Source organism: Amia ocellicauda, chromosome 13 (genome assembly GCF_036373705.1).
Source record: "Amia ocellicauda isolate fAmiCal2 chromosome 13, fAmiCal2.hap1, whole genome shotgun sequence".
NCBI classification, from domain to species: Eukaryota; Metazoa; Chordata; class Actinopteri; order Amiiformes; family Amiidae; genus Amia; species Amia ocellicauda.
Genome location: NC_089862.1, coordinates 1,253,729 through 1,269,517, shown reverse-complemented (window position 1 = coordinate 1,269,517; position 15,789 = coordinate 1,253,729). Strand labels below are relative to the sequence as shown.

Below are 15,789 nucleotides of genomic sequence, written 5' to 3'. Positions count from 1 at the left end.
AACATTCATTACCAAATTTTGCACACCTCTGAATTTGGTGGATTTCTTGTGGGGCATGCAATTTGTTACCTACGCACATACAGACAACATCTGTGTCTGCTGTGAGGAAGATTAATACCCCGTTTCCACTGGCTGCGTTCAGCTGCACCTCAGCGTAGACGTGATATATCTGTGCACCTAAACTATACCCCACAGCGGTTCCACTCAATTGTCATGAGCTACAGCTGCCCTAGGAAGTGCCCGACACACGAAAGGTCAAATCGCATCTGGGACACTCGGCACTCTGGGATTTAGTGCTTTAAACTGGAGGCTGAAATACCGCTAACATTAAAATGCAATAAACTTTGGGCTGAAATGTTTTTACGATATCTAACACAGTCTTATAGTATAAGTTATACAAGATATTCAAAAGTAGAAACTGGGACACATTGAAACAATATATAAAAACAAATTACATCACTTAAAAGTTCACCTAGTTTATTTTGTTTACCAGCGCATTGTAAATAACCATGTTGCTTCTCCCTGTATCATGATCCGATTAACATTGACAATATAGCATAATTTAAGTATCCAGATATTCTCCCTTATTATTGATCTGTGGGAAAATTAACTGTGTTGCAATATTAAATACAGTGCGCTGGGTTTAAATCTGTCCTGTAGCCACTACATATGTCATATATGTAAATATACAGTATGACAGTCACAGTCAGTTTCTTAAGCAAATACAGTTTCTTATATACTCATACATGTGTATATAAATACGGTTACAACACTCTGGCATCCATAACTTACTCAACAGTTTTCCCACAAATTCAGTGTTAGCATGTTTTCTCTGTATACCTGCAGCTTTATCAATGTGAAAAATAAAAGACTCACATCAATAACTTTGCAGGGCACCACATTTAATTTGCATGGGATTCCTTTAAAAAACACGTTTGACACCGTAATGAATGGATCAGTTGTATTAATCGCCAAGTTTTGTAAGGTTGTAGGGTTTGTATTTCTGCAGTCGCTAAAGCGTCTATTTGGATTTGGATTGCCATTAACATATAGTTATAGCGATAACGACGAATTACAAATATAATTAAAATATACGATTCTATATGCAATTGATCAAATAAAAATTAGCCTGTTTTAAACATTTTCATAGTTTTAAGATAGTGTAAACAGGGGGAAGCTAAAAACCGTGACATGTAAATTATCTCAAAATTATTTAAAAGACATCGGGACATTTAATTCAAATCCAGGACGAATATTTCATGTTTGCGGGTATTTAAAACAAAAAAAGCAATGTATTTCGTCGGGGCACATTGTATTGCAGTTCGATCCATTCCTTTCTCCGGCAGGATTTTCACAATCTTTTCAAACACTCTTAACAAACATGTCTTTCTGTGCCAAGCAATTAACCCTGTGTGTCACTTTTCCACCATACATTAATAACTGCTCCAGATGAATCGCTTTCCCAAGGTAAACACACATTCCTTCTTGTGAAAAGTTTCTACCGCACTCTCGCATCGAGAGCGGCCGCCATTACTGTAATTACAATTTCAGAATGCAGACGCGCTGCGTCAGGCTGCGACAGGACGTCAAAGTACGTGTCTCGGACCAGTTTGGGACTCAGCCGATACGATGTACGAAACTGTGCTTTCTGAAACTAGTCCAGGCACAGGCGGAGGTGCAGCTGAGCCCTAGTGGAAACCCCCCGGCACGGCACGGCACGGCCACGCTGAGGTGCAGCTAAACGTGGCTAGAGGAAACGGGGTATAAGAAAACTGTACACAGACTCAACATATTGAAATGTAGCTGCTAACTAACAGTGATGAACCAGTCTGTGTTTATTAGCCCTTGCATAAAACAAAAACAGTCCAGCACAGCAGCCATCTACTCCTTGCAGGACTCTACTTTATATTGTTGTAGAACTAACCCTATTAGAAGACACTATGTGACTACAAAAAAAATAAAAAAATAAATAGCCAAGCAATAGTATACACCAAATATTGAGCCCGGATAAAAGGTCTGACTATTAAAATAGGCTACCAAGCATTTCTATTCATGACACATCTGGAGCCGAAAGACTAGTAATTATCATTCAGAGTGGCAGCTAATTATTAGTTGCTTTCACATGAAAGGAAAAGGACCGGTTTATCCAACGCTGTAATTTACTCAAATGTGACATACTTAGGGCTATATGAAATCCGTTTTATTATTTAGAATTTTCAGATTTATTGTTTCCTGATTTCAGATTTTTTTTTAAGTGGGGGGGTGAGTAGGTGGATAACTTGTTTTTCAAGTTTGTACTTTGTTTTCAACTTTCAAGCACCCATTTTTTTATTAATATAGCTGAGGGGAACCCTGAAACATTAAGATATGACATTATGAGCAGATGGACCTTATTTCCCCCACAAAACAGGATTTTAAATGCCCCATTAAAAGCCCCAAACCCTTGTATTTTTTAAGACTAACTACATATTAATAAACTACATTATAATACTAATCAAATAGGATATATATACGATTATATTGGCTAATGTATTGTTTTGCGCTATAAATAAGAAAATTGCATTTGAAACCGTTTTTTTGTGTGCAGTCTACCATGGAACAGCACAATATGAGAAGAAAGATCTAACAAAACAAAGTCTGTAAAGAAGAGGGACAGACCATGTCATCTCCTCGCCATTTTTACCAACGGTTACCCTACATACTTTACTGTTGGTAAAAAGGGCGAGGAGCGCAGCAACACACCAAAGACATGGTCTGTCCCTCTTCTTTACAGACTTTGTTTTGTTAGATCTTCCTTCTCATATTGTACAGACTATGGGTAGACTGCCAAAAAGTCTTCCCGATTGCTGTTCCATGATAGACTGCACAAAAAAAATGGTTTCAGATGCAGAAAAATAATTATTAATTACTTAACATTTTTAATTAATTATGTTCATCACCTTGGATACATCGTAGTAGTAATAATAATAATGGTATTATTTAAACCTGAATTCCGCGAATCCGTCCATGTTCTCCACAATGCGGATTTCATATAGCCCTACATACTTTGGTAAGTAACTGCAGCTTTCACTAACTTCACACAAACAGAATTTGCAGAGAAATATTTTATCACCTTCAAACACATAACATGACAGGGAGGGGGGGGGGTTGGGGGAGAATTTTCACCTTCTGGAAAATTAGAAGAGACTTCAAACTATTTAATCCCATAACAGAAGATGTCTGTTCCTAGATGGCAGAGGTCATATGAAGCAGATCATCAGACTTGATGCCCTTGGGCAATTTCTAGTGGAGGCAGTGATGTACAACACTATGCAAGAACATTGCTCCAATACAATATAAAATGAGGGCAATGAGCTTTTCATTTGTAATGTCCCAAATAAACAAAACTTTACGATGAAACGTTTAACTTATCGTCTCAAAAATATTTTCCCATAAGCAGACATGCCAACATTGAAATGTAGGGATTCTGCACGCAAGTACAAATTTCATTATATGCATATATTAAATTAGTTCTTTAGAACACAGAGCTATAATCAAAAACTGTCACTTTATCTAGTTGTAAACAAGTAAAACCAACGTACTTGCGTATTTTTCACAACCAAAGCATTTTCAGTTAAAATACAATTCTATATTGTTTGCTAAGATAAAGTATCAAACCATGTGTCACGTGTGCCTCGGGGGCTCGGGAACAGGGGACCAAAATGCAGTACTGGATCGCGGGATGGTCGGACAGGCGTGGGTCGTGGTCATTGATGCATGTCTGCTAAATTTCCCGATTACCGATATATCCGGCAATATTTGCTTTTTTTGTTAACATGCAAAACAGACATTTCCTAGCATGGATCCCTCAAATCTCTCCCTGTCAGAGAAATTGTCAAATATGCACTGAAGGCAGGATTTTTATATTTTCACATTTTATATAATAAACTTAACATTATATTTTCATCATAAATAACAACCACAAATCAAACTTTGTAAAAAATAATTTAGAATAAGGGAGAATAAAGTAAAAATATGAAAATATGCATGTTCTATCCATTAGAACAAAGACCAAGGTACATGAGCAATTTCACACATAAATAGAAAAATGATAGTGTTAAGTGCTGATCTAGCTTATATTAGCATTTTACACAAATCAGGTTTCAGTACTGCCGATCCAACAGGGGCAGGTTATAGTGCAGGCAGCACAGCACAGCTGCATTTGTTTATAAAAATGCCCTCAAAAGTGTAACTTATTTATTATGTATGTTAAACGTTTTGCAATACGAATCACAGCCAAAACACAATGTAGGATTTGAAAGTTTTATAAATATCATGTAGTTTTATCCAAGATACGTTCTTCAAAAAAATTCTTTAGATTACTGTGATCTGAGCTTGCTTGTCATTTGGAGACAGTTTTTGTTTGACAATATCCAAATCTTCATCAAACATTTACTGTTTTTCTTTATTTTAATTGCTATTGTGAATTTTGAATTAATGTATTAACTTTGCAGTAAAAATGTGCATCTATGCCATAGTATATGGTAATCTTCAGTCATGATGAAAATAAGCTATCAAAACCATGGATACTCAAATGCAGCACACCTTTCAAAAATATTTCCTATTGGTAATGAGGGTGTTAGTAAAACACAGGTTTATTGGTTTATGAGCCCTGTGTTTCTAAGCGGGTGTGCGGCACTCAGTAGTGTGTGCGTGGCAACGCTGCGCATGAGAATCACCATGGAGTCAGAAGCTTCCAGGGAAAACCAAAGCACAACTACAAATAATGGTTAATAATTATAGTAATGACTGGAAATCCAAATAAACATGTATTTAGTTACTTTAGTCTTTTTGTTCACATAAAGTCAGAAAAAAACATATGAATCCAAATTAGCATGTATTTATTTATGTATTTATTATTAAGTAATACAAAACTGACTGCAAAAGATTGATGTGAGTAGTTTTGACATTTACAATTATACTGTCACGAATCAGCCCCCAAATTAGCCCCCAAATGTAGTCTCTCATCATATTCTCGTTATACTGTCCTTGGTAGGTAAGTCTAGTATATCCTTTTGAAAGTGCTCGCCTTGCTCCTCTGAGTATGCTCCCATGTTCTCCTTGAATTTATCAAGATGAGCATCAAGGATATGGACTTTGAGGGACATCCTACAGCCCATTGTGCCGTAGTTCTTCACCAGAATCTCATCCAGCTCCACATAGTTTTCGGCCTTGTGATTGCCCAGGAAGCACGAACCACTTGTGTTAGATAAGCATTTATAAATAAAGTTCAGAACTTTTGGTAATTGCAAAAAATGTCACATTGCATTATTTCACATGTAATGTATTTTGAATTGGGGGGACTGTGTGGCTATTCGAATAGTTGTGGACAACAGCTGTGGAATTTGAGTCAAAATGTGTGTCATGTACATCCCTATTTTAAACCATTGTAACAACATTTACATCAATCAAGCTCAAATGTTGTTGTAAGGCCCGCTCACATCTCGAGGACAAAGGGAGGGGAGGAGAGGAGAGGCTAACTGGCTGTGAGTGAGAATTGCTTTGCTGAAGCAACGGTGCAAAACAGTGATCTTTTATGTTTATTATGCGATTCAAAATATTTCGGCTTTATTCTGAAACTGTGGCTCTGAGACGGCGGGCCACCACAGTTTAGTTAATTAATGGGAACCACTCTAATGGGACTATTAGTTAGAAAAACACAAATCTGTACTTTTGCAATTCAAAAGTATCTCTCTGCATAGGCTACGTGAATTTCTCCTGCATATCCGTTCTTGTATGTTATTAAATATTTTAATGAAATACCTATACAGCGTTTCATCTGTAAACTAGACAAAATGTATAACTGTATAAATGTATAATTTCTTCTTCAACCGCCAGAACCGCAGACCCCAAGGGCTCAAGGAATAAAGAATGCCAGGTTGCTAAATGTAACAAAAAACAGCCCTGTTGCAAGGCATTGTCTAGAAAAGGACATTTTCTGCATTAATGTTCACAGCTATAGAAAGAGACATTTCAAAGCACTTCATGTTGCATAAGATGTTATATTTTAGTTATACGCAACGCTAAGTGGTTATTTATGGTTTTATAGATGACGAGGAGTTGCTTATGGTAGTCATCCTTATATTTCAGGTCAACAGTTTTTGCTCATTCTTGCTCATTTTGCTCTGTAACCATTAGGTCACTCAAAATTTAACTAGACTCCGCCATGCTTTTTGTATGATGAAAACAGTAAAGATGTATGGAGTGCTCTCATTGGTCAACTCCCAAGGATTAACAAATCAGCAACCAGGGCTCTAAATGTACTCGGAAATTGGGTTTCCCCAAGCACAGTAATTCCTGTGGCAAAAGTTGCAGTTTTTTAGATTTTTTCAAGTTTTGCAGTCATCATAAACATGAGTATATTATGAGCCGGTGTGTGTCGTTTGTACAAGCTGCCTATCAAACGATAGTATGAAACCATCCAAGCTGCTGCAACAAACACGAACCACAGTCACTTGAAAAATAAACAGTTGGAATACTTCCAGAAATGTCTAAGAACCTTTAAAGGACAAGACATTGATGAGAAAAGAATCGAAGGTGAGCCAGAATGCCCTCAAAGCCTCAAATCAAGTAGCACTGTGCATTGCTCAATGCAATCAATCGTATTCCATCGCAGAAAGACATATTGCCACCAGCCAGTGATATGTGCAATACAATGTTTGCAGGGGAGTGTGGGAATAAACTGAAATCTATACCCTTGTCAGACAACAGCAGCATGCCAAATTGACAAAATGGTCTGAGATGCGAGACCGTTCAATTAATCCAAAAACTAAAATCATCAGAATCGTCTGCAATACAGCTAGATGAGTCAACGCATATTTCCAAAGACGCACAACTAATGGTGTTTGTACGCTTCACAGAACATTTTTTGTAAAATGCAGTCTGAATGCACGAGTTCTGAGATTATCAAAGTAATCAATGGAAATTTTCAAGAACATGATCTACCGTGGGCAAAATGTTTTTTCAGAGTTCAGAGTGGAATGTCGCAGCACAGCGGACACCCTGACAGCGCCGAGTCACCATTCACACACTGACCTGCGCACTGCAGCGCCGAGCCGCCATTCAACACTGACAGCGCTGCGCATCTTATCAGGACCACACATTTGTACGCGTGAGACAATGCAAATATCATAAGACTTTAAAATGGATTCATAGTGTTGTTAGTATTGCAACAAAATACTGATGTATACAATACAATGAAAATAAATAAATAAACCTTATATACATGTATGTATTTATTATCATCAACTTATTGGTCATTATTGTGTCTTGTTAAAACTGATAATCTATTTCCAGAAGAATTGCAATATGTTTGCAGCACATTTGATATTGTAAAAGTATTATAATATACAGTTATTTCTTGTTCTGTGAGAAAACATACGTGAAAATAAGGAATAGTCTATATAAAATAAAGTTTTTGTAAGCACAAGTCTGGTAATGAAAGTTTGTTGATTTCAAAACCACATTTTATTTTCAACAACAATGCGTCAAAGGTTGATCTATCTATTTTCGAAACCGCTTATCCATGTGGGCCGGGAAGCCGGGCATAGGGCGCAACGCAGGAATACACCCAGGACGGGACGCCAGTCCATTGCTGGGCACACACACACACACACACGGCAATTTAGCAGCCAGTTAACCTAAAACCTGCATGTGTTTGGACGGTGGGAGGAAACCCACCCAGACACGGGGAGAGCAGCAAACTCCACACAGACAGACACCTGAGCCGGGACTCGAACCCAGGACCCTGGAGCTGTGAGGCAGCGGCGCCACCGTGCCACTAATGTTTATTGCATTAGAAACAATGACTTCATGTTATAGTGCCACACAAAACCATATTTCATATGTACAGCATTAAATATGGTCTGTTAAATAAATAAAACGTAATGTACAGTACTGTGAATGAAAATGTAATGCCCCTGTACTGAATAGTACGTAGCCTATTGTTAGTATATTTGTATAAAACTACAGCCGCTTTACTGGATGTTTTGTAATTTCATTTTCAAAACTTACTGTCCCAGACACACGTATGCACATCTGACAGACTTAAGCAGAACAGTTGCGAGCAAGCACTTAGCAATACAATGCACTGCACTCGGACTGCACAATAATCATTAAAAACTGCATTGTAATTAATTAATTACTGTATAGAAACAAAACAACCCCAAAGCAATAACATATTTAATACATGTATACAGCAATAAACTCCAAACAGTACACTAAACTTCCTGACGTCAGATGCAAGAGCTCCATCAACCTCAACTACCTGGGGCTGTAGCCTATCAAATCCCGCCAGGGGTGAACGCCCGCCCAGGCTTGAGCCTTTTTATGAAGGGAGGAGCCGAAAATTACGGTGCCGCCCTCTTGCTGCGTGGAGGCGCTGTTGCAGGGATGAAAACTGAGAGGGAACGTTCGACCAACCTATTTTTAGCATTTTGGCTTTCCATTGTCATCTGCCTAGCCCTCTTCATTGCACAAGAAACCAAAATAGCAAATCCCTGATGTTTTTTTGAGGAACATTTCAGTTGTTCAACACGATGCTTCAGGTTTTTATTTAAAACTGCACGCGCAATGAATCATGGGAGGATCGTCTCCCAGTTGGTACTGGTGTTACGCCAAATTCATTCCCCCTAGGAATCATGGGTCCCTGGTGGATGTGATTAAGAAATTAATGTTCTTAGCAGATACCCTTACCCAGGCGACTTACACAAAATAAAGTACACATTTACCATGAGTCCACCTACCACTAGACTTGCGTAATTTTTAGACTTCTTTGCAGGTAGATTGGAGAGGTTCTTCTTTCACAAGTTGAGAATCACCAAGACGGGGGAGTTGTTCCGTCAAGGCGCTGTGTGGATTCTGCAACAATCAAGTGATGTACTAATCATTTTCAGCGCCAGAACCCCTTGTTGTGTAATGATATACAGATCACATGTTCCAAGCATAATCTGCTGTTTGGCTTTATTGAAGAACTCACAGACAGATGTGGCAAGTTTAAGGTGGACTCGCGTCACTGAATTTAGTTCAGCATGAAACAAGACAAAACTCACGGCATTGCAATGAAAGTATATCAGAGGGAAATAAACTATGACAAAATATTGACAAAATGCTGCTCAACAGGTGGGCTAGTAATTCATATTTGTCACTTGCCCTGCCTTTAAATTACTCACCAAGGGTGACCAGGTGACCATAATTTCCAGTCGTGTTTTATTTCAGCCCTCAGACAGGGAAAAACAATCTGGCATTAGGACCCAACAGAACCCAAAAAAAGGCAGAGCCTGAGCTTAGCAAAACCTGTACCATTTCACAGCATCAGCAGAGCCACAGAGAAAAGCAGCCTCGAATCCCACTAGCTGACACAATATAAGTGGATTTAGAGAGGATAACGCAATATAATTTCTAATAAACAAATAGCGGAATCACTGCCAGGAGAAAGAGCATTTACCCTCTACACCGCAGCTGCTGCTCCGCAATTGGAATGAAGCAACTTGCAAGAAAAAACACTGGAGGGTTTCACAGCAGGGATGACTGTTTCTTTTTTAAATAACTCCACATTTTTGTATTTTTGTCTCCCTTTTGTTGAATTAAAACAAAAAGACATCACCATGACAACAAGGGGGCTGCATGTGTGGAAGCTAAATCCAGAGGAACAATCTCGAAGCTCATCAAGGTCAGTTCTTGTTCAGCCTCATCGATCCACTCATTTAAAATCCCATACTGAATCATTGACTCATTTTCATTTCATTAGATGAGTTCCAAAAAGGGTGCCATTTCTAAATTCAGCATTGTGTTGTTATGAAGGAGTGGGGATGAAGTTCAGCAGCAATACATCAAGTCTGCCAGCTTATCTTTTAGGTGTCATTACGTTCACATATGGTTTCGCATTTAATATCACAATTTCTTTATTCTGATTTTTCTTTTCTGGTTTCTAATACAAAAAACCTACAGTATGGGGGGACTGCAGTAGGGCTGTCTTTGACAGCTGAAGGTTCGCTGGTTCTCCAGACTGAGATTTTCCCAAACTTTAGGCATGTAATGATTCACTCAACTCATGATGCGATGCGATACAATTCACGATTCTGGTTTCACGATGCACGATTTTTTTTTTTACAAAATTAGATTTAAGACAAAACAGTCCTTTTATTATTTCTCACTGAGACAAAATACTGCACATTTCTTTGTGAAATTTAAATATCTTTTATGTCAAATAACAAAATTAAAATTTTAAAACAAATCCCAAATCAAATAAATAAATAAATGCAAATACATCTCTTCATATAAACAAACTATGGCTTTGCCTGTGCTCTTTCCCAGCTTGGAATTTCTTTTACATGATTTTTTAAACAAATATCATCATATCCACATTTTCCTGCAGAAGCTGAGATCTTATTCACATTCACAAGGTCCGCTGCGGATGAAAAAACCCTTTCACTAGGGACAGAGGTGGCTGGTATGGAGAGGTATACTTTTGCTAGACTGGAGGGCAGTGGGTACAGCCTAGCATTCTCTTTCCAGCACTTGAGTGGACAGCCAGTGACGTCGTTAGACCTGGGCTTCCGGGGCTTAAGCCCCAGGTCTTTTGATCCAATTCCAATAATACATTTGTATTCCGATTTATACTTCTATTAATGTTTATGTCATGACATTATATGGATACCATAAGCAATCAGAACTACAATGTTACACATACAGTGAGGGAAAAAAGTAGTTGATCCCCTGCTGATTTTGTACGTTTGCCCACTGACAAAGAAATGATCAGTCTATAATTTTAATGGTAGGTGTATTTTAACAGTGAGAGACAGAATAACAGCAAACAAATCCAGAAAAACGCATTTCAAAAAAGTTATGAATTGATTTGTATGTTAATGAGGGAAATAAGTATTTGATCCCCTATCAATCAGCAAGATTTCTGGCTCCCAGGTGCCTTTTATACAGGTAACGAGCTGAGATTAGGAGCACTCTCTTAAAGGGAGTGCTCCTAATTTCAGCTCGTTACCTGTATAAAAGGCACCTGTCCACAGAAGCAATCAATCAATCAATCAGATTCCAAACACTCCACCATGGCTAAGACCAAAGAGCTGTCCAAGGTTGTCAGGGACAAGATTGTAGACCTACACAAGGCTGGAATGGGCTACAAGACCATCGCCAAGCAGCTTGGTGAGAAGGTGACAACAGTTGGTGCCATTATTCACAAATGGAAGAAACACAAAATAACTGTCAGTCTCCCTCGGTCTGGGGCTCCATGCAAGATCTCACCTCGTGGACTTTCAATGATCACGAGAACGGTGAGGAATCAGCACAGAACTACATGGGAGGATCTTGTTAATGATCTCAAGGCAGCTAGGACCATAGTCACCAAGAAAACAATTGGTAACACACTACGCCGTGAAGGACTGAAATCCTGCAGCGCCCGCAAGGCCCCCCTGCTCAAGAAAGCACATTTACAGGCCCGTCTGAAGTTTGCCAACATCTGAATGATTCAGAGGAGAACTGGGTGAAAGTGTTATGGTCAGATGAGACCAAAATCGAGCTCTTTGGCATCAACTCAACTCGCCGTGTTTGGAGGAGGAGGAATGACCCCAAAAACACCATCCCCACCGTCAAACATGGAGGTGGAAACATTATGCTTTGGGGGTGTTTTTCTGCTAAGGGGACAGGACAACTGCACCGCATCAAAGGGACGATGGACGGGGCCATGTACCGTCAAATCTTGGGTGAGAACCTCCTTCCCTCAGCCAGGGCATTGAAAATGGGTCATGGATGGGTATTCCAGCATGACAATGACCCAAAACACCCTCTTTACCACCAGCTGCTGAGAAACAGCCACACTAAAAAAAGTTTGTATTTCGAACTAATTATTTTTGCTTAACTCTAAACTATTAATTAATTCTGTTCATCACCTTGGATACATTGTAGTAGTAGTAATAATATTAATACCATTATTATTAATTACAGGCATACCAATCATTTTCAATGTCCCATCACAACAATCTCTTTCAGCAGACTATGATAGCATCAAATTCAACTTCAAAACAAACATAACATTCACCTGTAAATACAAATAATTAATTATTTAATAGGAGTTATTTGGCCACAAGCTGATATGCTGTGTATCCTTTCTTTACTTGATACACAAACATACATTGTATGACTGTACAGGATGAAAATGTTTATTCTTATCCTTCTGAGACACACGATTATAACTCTTATTACATTATTGGTTGTTATTTTCACTCAGGCGATACTGGAGCTTCAGTAATGAGAGTGAGGCTGCACGAGAGGCAGGCAGCACTTCTCTATTGTTTTTATTTTTTTACAGGTCGTGTATGGTGGCTGAAAAGTGCTAAACATATTGTTTTCATGAATTCCAATGAATTTTTACCCTGAATTCCGCAATTCCGTTCGTGTTCTCCACAACACGGATTTCATAAAGCCCTACATCACACATCACACGCCTTCATTACACCTAATTGAGTGTCCAAATGCAGGATGCAAACTTTGCCACTGATGTGTGTGGCCCCCATATTTTTGTTTTCTTCTCATTAATTGACTGCAGTGGAATGAAAACACTTTAAATAAACCACTACATGTGACAGCTTTTACTTACTTTCATTGATGGCTCAAATGTAGTGTCTTACAAGTTGATACAACTGCATGGGTTTATGATTGGATTGTTTACAAAAGCGAAAAATTCTTCACAGATCTAGCCTCTTTTCCTCTCAAAGTACACAAGATTGATGCATTTAAGTATTAAAATTTACAACATTTTCTGTCCCCAAACACCCGTAGAGGGTGCTGTGTCCCCCAACCAGTTTCCCAAAATCCTGTGGGAAACACTGAACAGTATTTCAGCCTGCAGGCCTACTTATTAAGTATTTAACATAATTTACCACTTTCTAGAATTCTGCATCATTTTCTTTATTTTTCATTATTCATCAAAACAGTTTAGCAACTTTCAAACTTAACAGCAAAACAGCTTTGTTTTGAGAACAATGTTAAAACACCTGTTGCTAATGCACTTTATAAAACCCTTTATTTTTTGCACGTTTTCTATTGTTTTTATGACTGCCATCTCAAGTTGTTTTAAAGAGAACAATGTGCAAACTCAAACCTTTCATTTATTTAACACAACACTTGCATTTAATTCTGGAATTTATGGTTTGTTTGTTTTTTAATTCGATTAATTGAAGTAGTAAAATCGACAGATGAATCGATTATCAAAATAGTCATTTGTTGCAGTCCTAATCAAACTTTCTGTATACTGTGCAACACTACATACAGTGCAATAATTAATTCAAAAGACTGGAGTAAGCTGTCCTGACTTTACTAATCCACTAGAGCTGCAAGCAGGATCTTTATGGAAACTGAATTTGCCACAGAACGAAATAACACACCTCTTCACCAATATTACATAAACTGAAACAGTTCACAGCTCTAAAGGAGTGGGAATGACTCTAAAACATACAAATTGCAATTTTGCATACATCATACCAAACGATAACTTTTGTAATAATATACACAATATTAGAGAAAATATTTTTTAAAATAAAACTATATTATACATAAAGTTAAGAAAGGCAAAAATCAGCCTAGAGGGTAGTTCACATTCTACAGCAAGGCGGATAGATAGCAAGGCAATAGTAGACTAGGAGGACAACCTTTATTTCAATATGGGAAAACACTGGGAAAACACCGTATGTTAACAAGGCCAGGATGTTTTCGGTCTACCGTTTTAACACTTGTTACATGTTGTATCAATGGGGGGATGCTAATAATACATTTGACAACATACCAATTAATTTTTATACGTCAATATTCAATTCAACGTACGGTATTGTTCATACCGCAATTTTGTAGTTTTATTATACCATGTATATTAAAGAAACATCGTCTGTGCATCTGGGCAGGTCGTCATTGTATACACTGTACTGTATACACAACTTGGTATCTGCAGAGTATGTTTTATTTGGTCAAGTAATAGCAAAGTCCTTATTCTTCAAATATTCATATCAGTAAATCCATCGTTATGTTACTTAATTGCACTGTCAAAGTCCTTATATAATAGCATATATGGACACTAACTTGCTGCAAGCATGCATATTGTCATAATGAATTACTTAGGCGTTTATATATGGTTCTTACACATCTTAACCATACTAACAATATTTTACAACCTTCAGTGTGAAATTAATTCGCAAGTATTGTGGGGAGAAAAAATACATGTAAAAATATATTAATTGTATTCAAGAGTGGTGAATAACAAAATGTTATTGATAAATGTTTAAACATGCATTAACACACATGCATGTTTAATGTCAGTGTGCCATTATTTCGAGTGATCATGGTGTGCCTGTAGGTTTTTATACTTGTGATTAATATTTTAAAGTTGTTAATTGTTTATAAAGAAACTTCAGAATTACTTCAAAAGTTACTTCTCTCACATCCTGCCCAAGCAAATTATTTATATATGTATCGGATTCAGGGCACACACCCTAGTCATGTTAGCCTCCACAGCAATAATATAACATTCATAACATCCTTCATATTCCAGTCATCCATTCAAACCAGGCCTGTACCGGCAACTCCCTTCCCTCTGCAAGTGGGGAACGGACTGAGCACACCCTTTTGTTTTCTTCCTTCTCAGATATAATCTCCACTGCATGTGTCTGGTTGTGTCCCTCTTTCCCCGACTTTTCTTTCGAATTACAATCCGTTCTTACCTGAAATTAAGATTCAGATCAGCTTCTCTCCCGCAGTTCTCCAAGCAAATACTAACACAACAATTTCCTGTGCCTTCCTTTGATTCGCCTGATTGCTGCCTGATTTGTTTATATACTTTAATAACTCGTTTGTAATTAAAATGTTAATATTTTTACTTAAATAGTAGATATCAAATTAACAAATCAAGCGGTGCTTCCTCTTCCAAAATTGAAATATTTTGGGTTTAATATCCATACCCGGCAGGAGTGCTACTCTAAGGACCCTTGTTGCGCATGCCCAGTTACTGATTTCATTATTTTGCTCGAGAGACTACAGGTCGTGTTCGCGTATCCCACAGCTTGCTGCGCTGGCTGCTCGTGGCTGCGGTACGTCAGACGTCACATGCATCAATCGAAATAAACCTTTCACAAACCCTGACATGATTTTGTATTAATGTTTTATTTTTTTACAGATTTGAATTTCCAATAATTTAGGTTACAGCTTTATTATGCATCATACCTGTACATTTTGTGTGTTAAAATGTGTGTATATATATTTTCTTTTCTGTTCGTTGCTTTGATGTTGCTGTAAGTTTTATACAAGGAAACTATACGTTCACCATAAGAGTCATATTGTGTGAGGTGCCGATACATAATATAAATACTTGTGTGTGCGCGTTGTGGGTTGTTGCTTAATCTCATATGAATATCCATATAAACGGTTGTTGTGTGAGGTGTTGATTAATAATATGAATACTTGTGAGTGTGAGTTGTGAGGTTATGATATGCACTGTAGATAAATAGCTGCACGTGTGTGCTGTGGGCATGCTGATAAACACAGGATATTAATATTTGCATTGGAGATTGTAGAGGTCATGGGGCTACTGGGATTTTAACATTTTATAGTATGTTTTAGGTATTGCTGTAAATAAAGGATATTTTGCAAATGTAACACTGCAGGTGTTTAAATCAACCCTTTTAAAGTGTACATGCACTACCATCCAAAAAAAGTGGAAAATTATCACTGTGAAGAGGATTTGCTTCTATACAC

General features: G+C 37.8%; 1 protein-coding gene across 2 annotated transcripts in view; it reads right to left on the bottom strand.

The window, feature by feature from the left end:
* LOC136766295 (dynactin subunit 1) overlaps window positions 1-15,011 on the bottom strand; it is a 128,448-nt gene extending 113,437 nt beyond the window's left edge. Inside the window, exons 1-2 of one of the 2 annotated variants that reach the window (XM_066719668.1) lie at window positions 14,760-15,011; window positions 8,784-8,898 (exon numbers count right to left, since the gene is read on the bottom strand). The gene's annotated coding sequence lies outside the window, so the exon portion shown is untranslated. The remainder of the gene's footprint in view (window positions 1-8,783; window positions 8,899-14,759) is intronic. The other variant, XM_066719667.1, reaches the window with a different exon arrangement.
* Window positions 15,012-15,789: the final 778 nt, after the last annotated feature.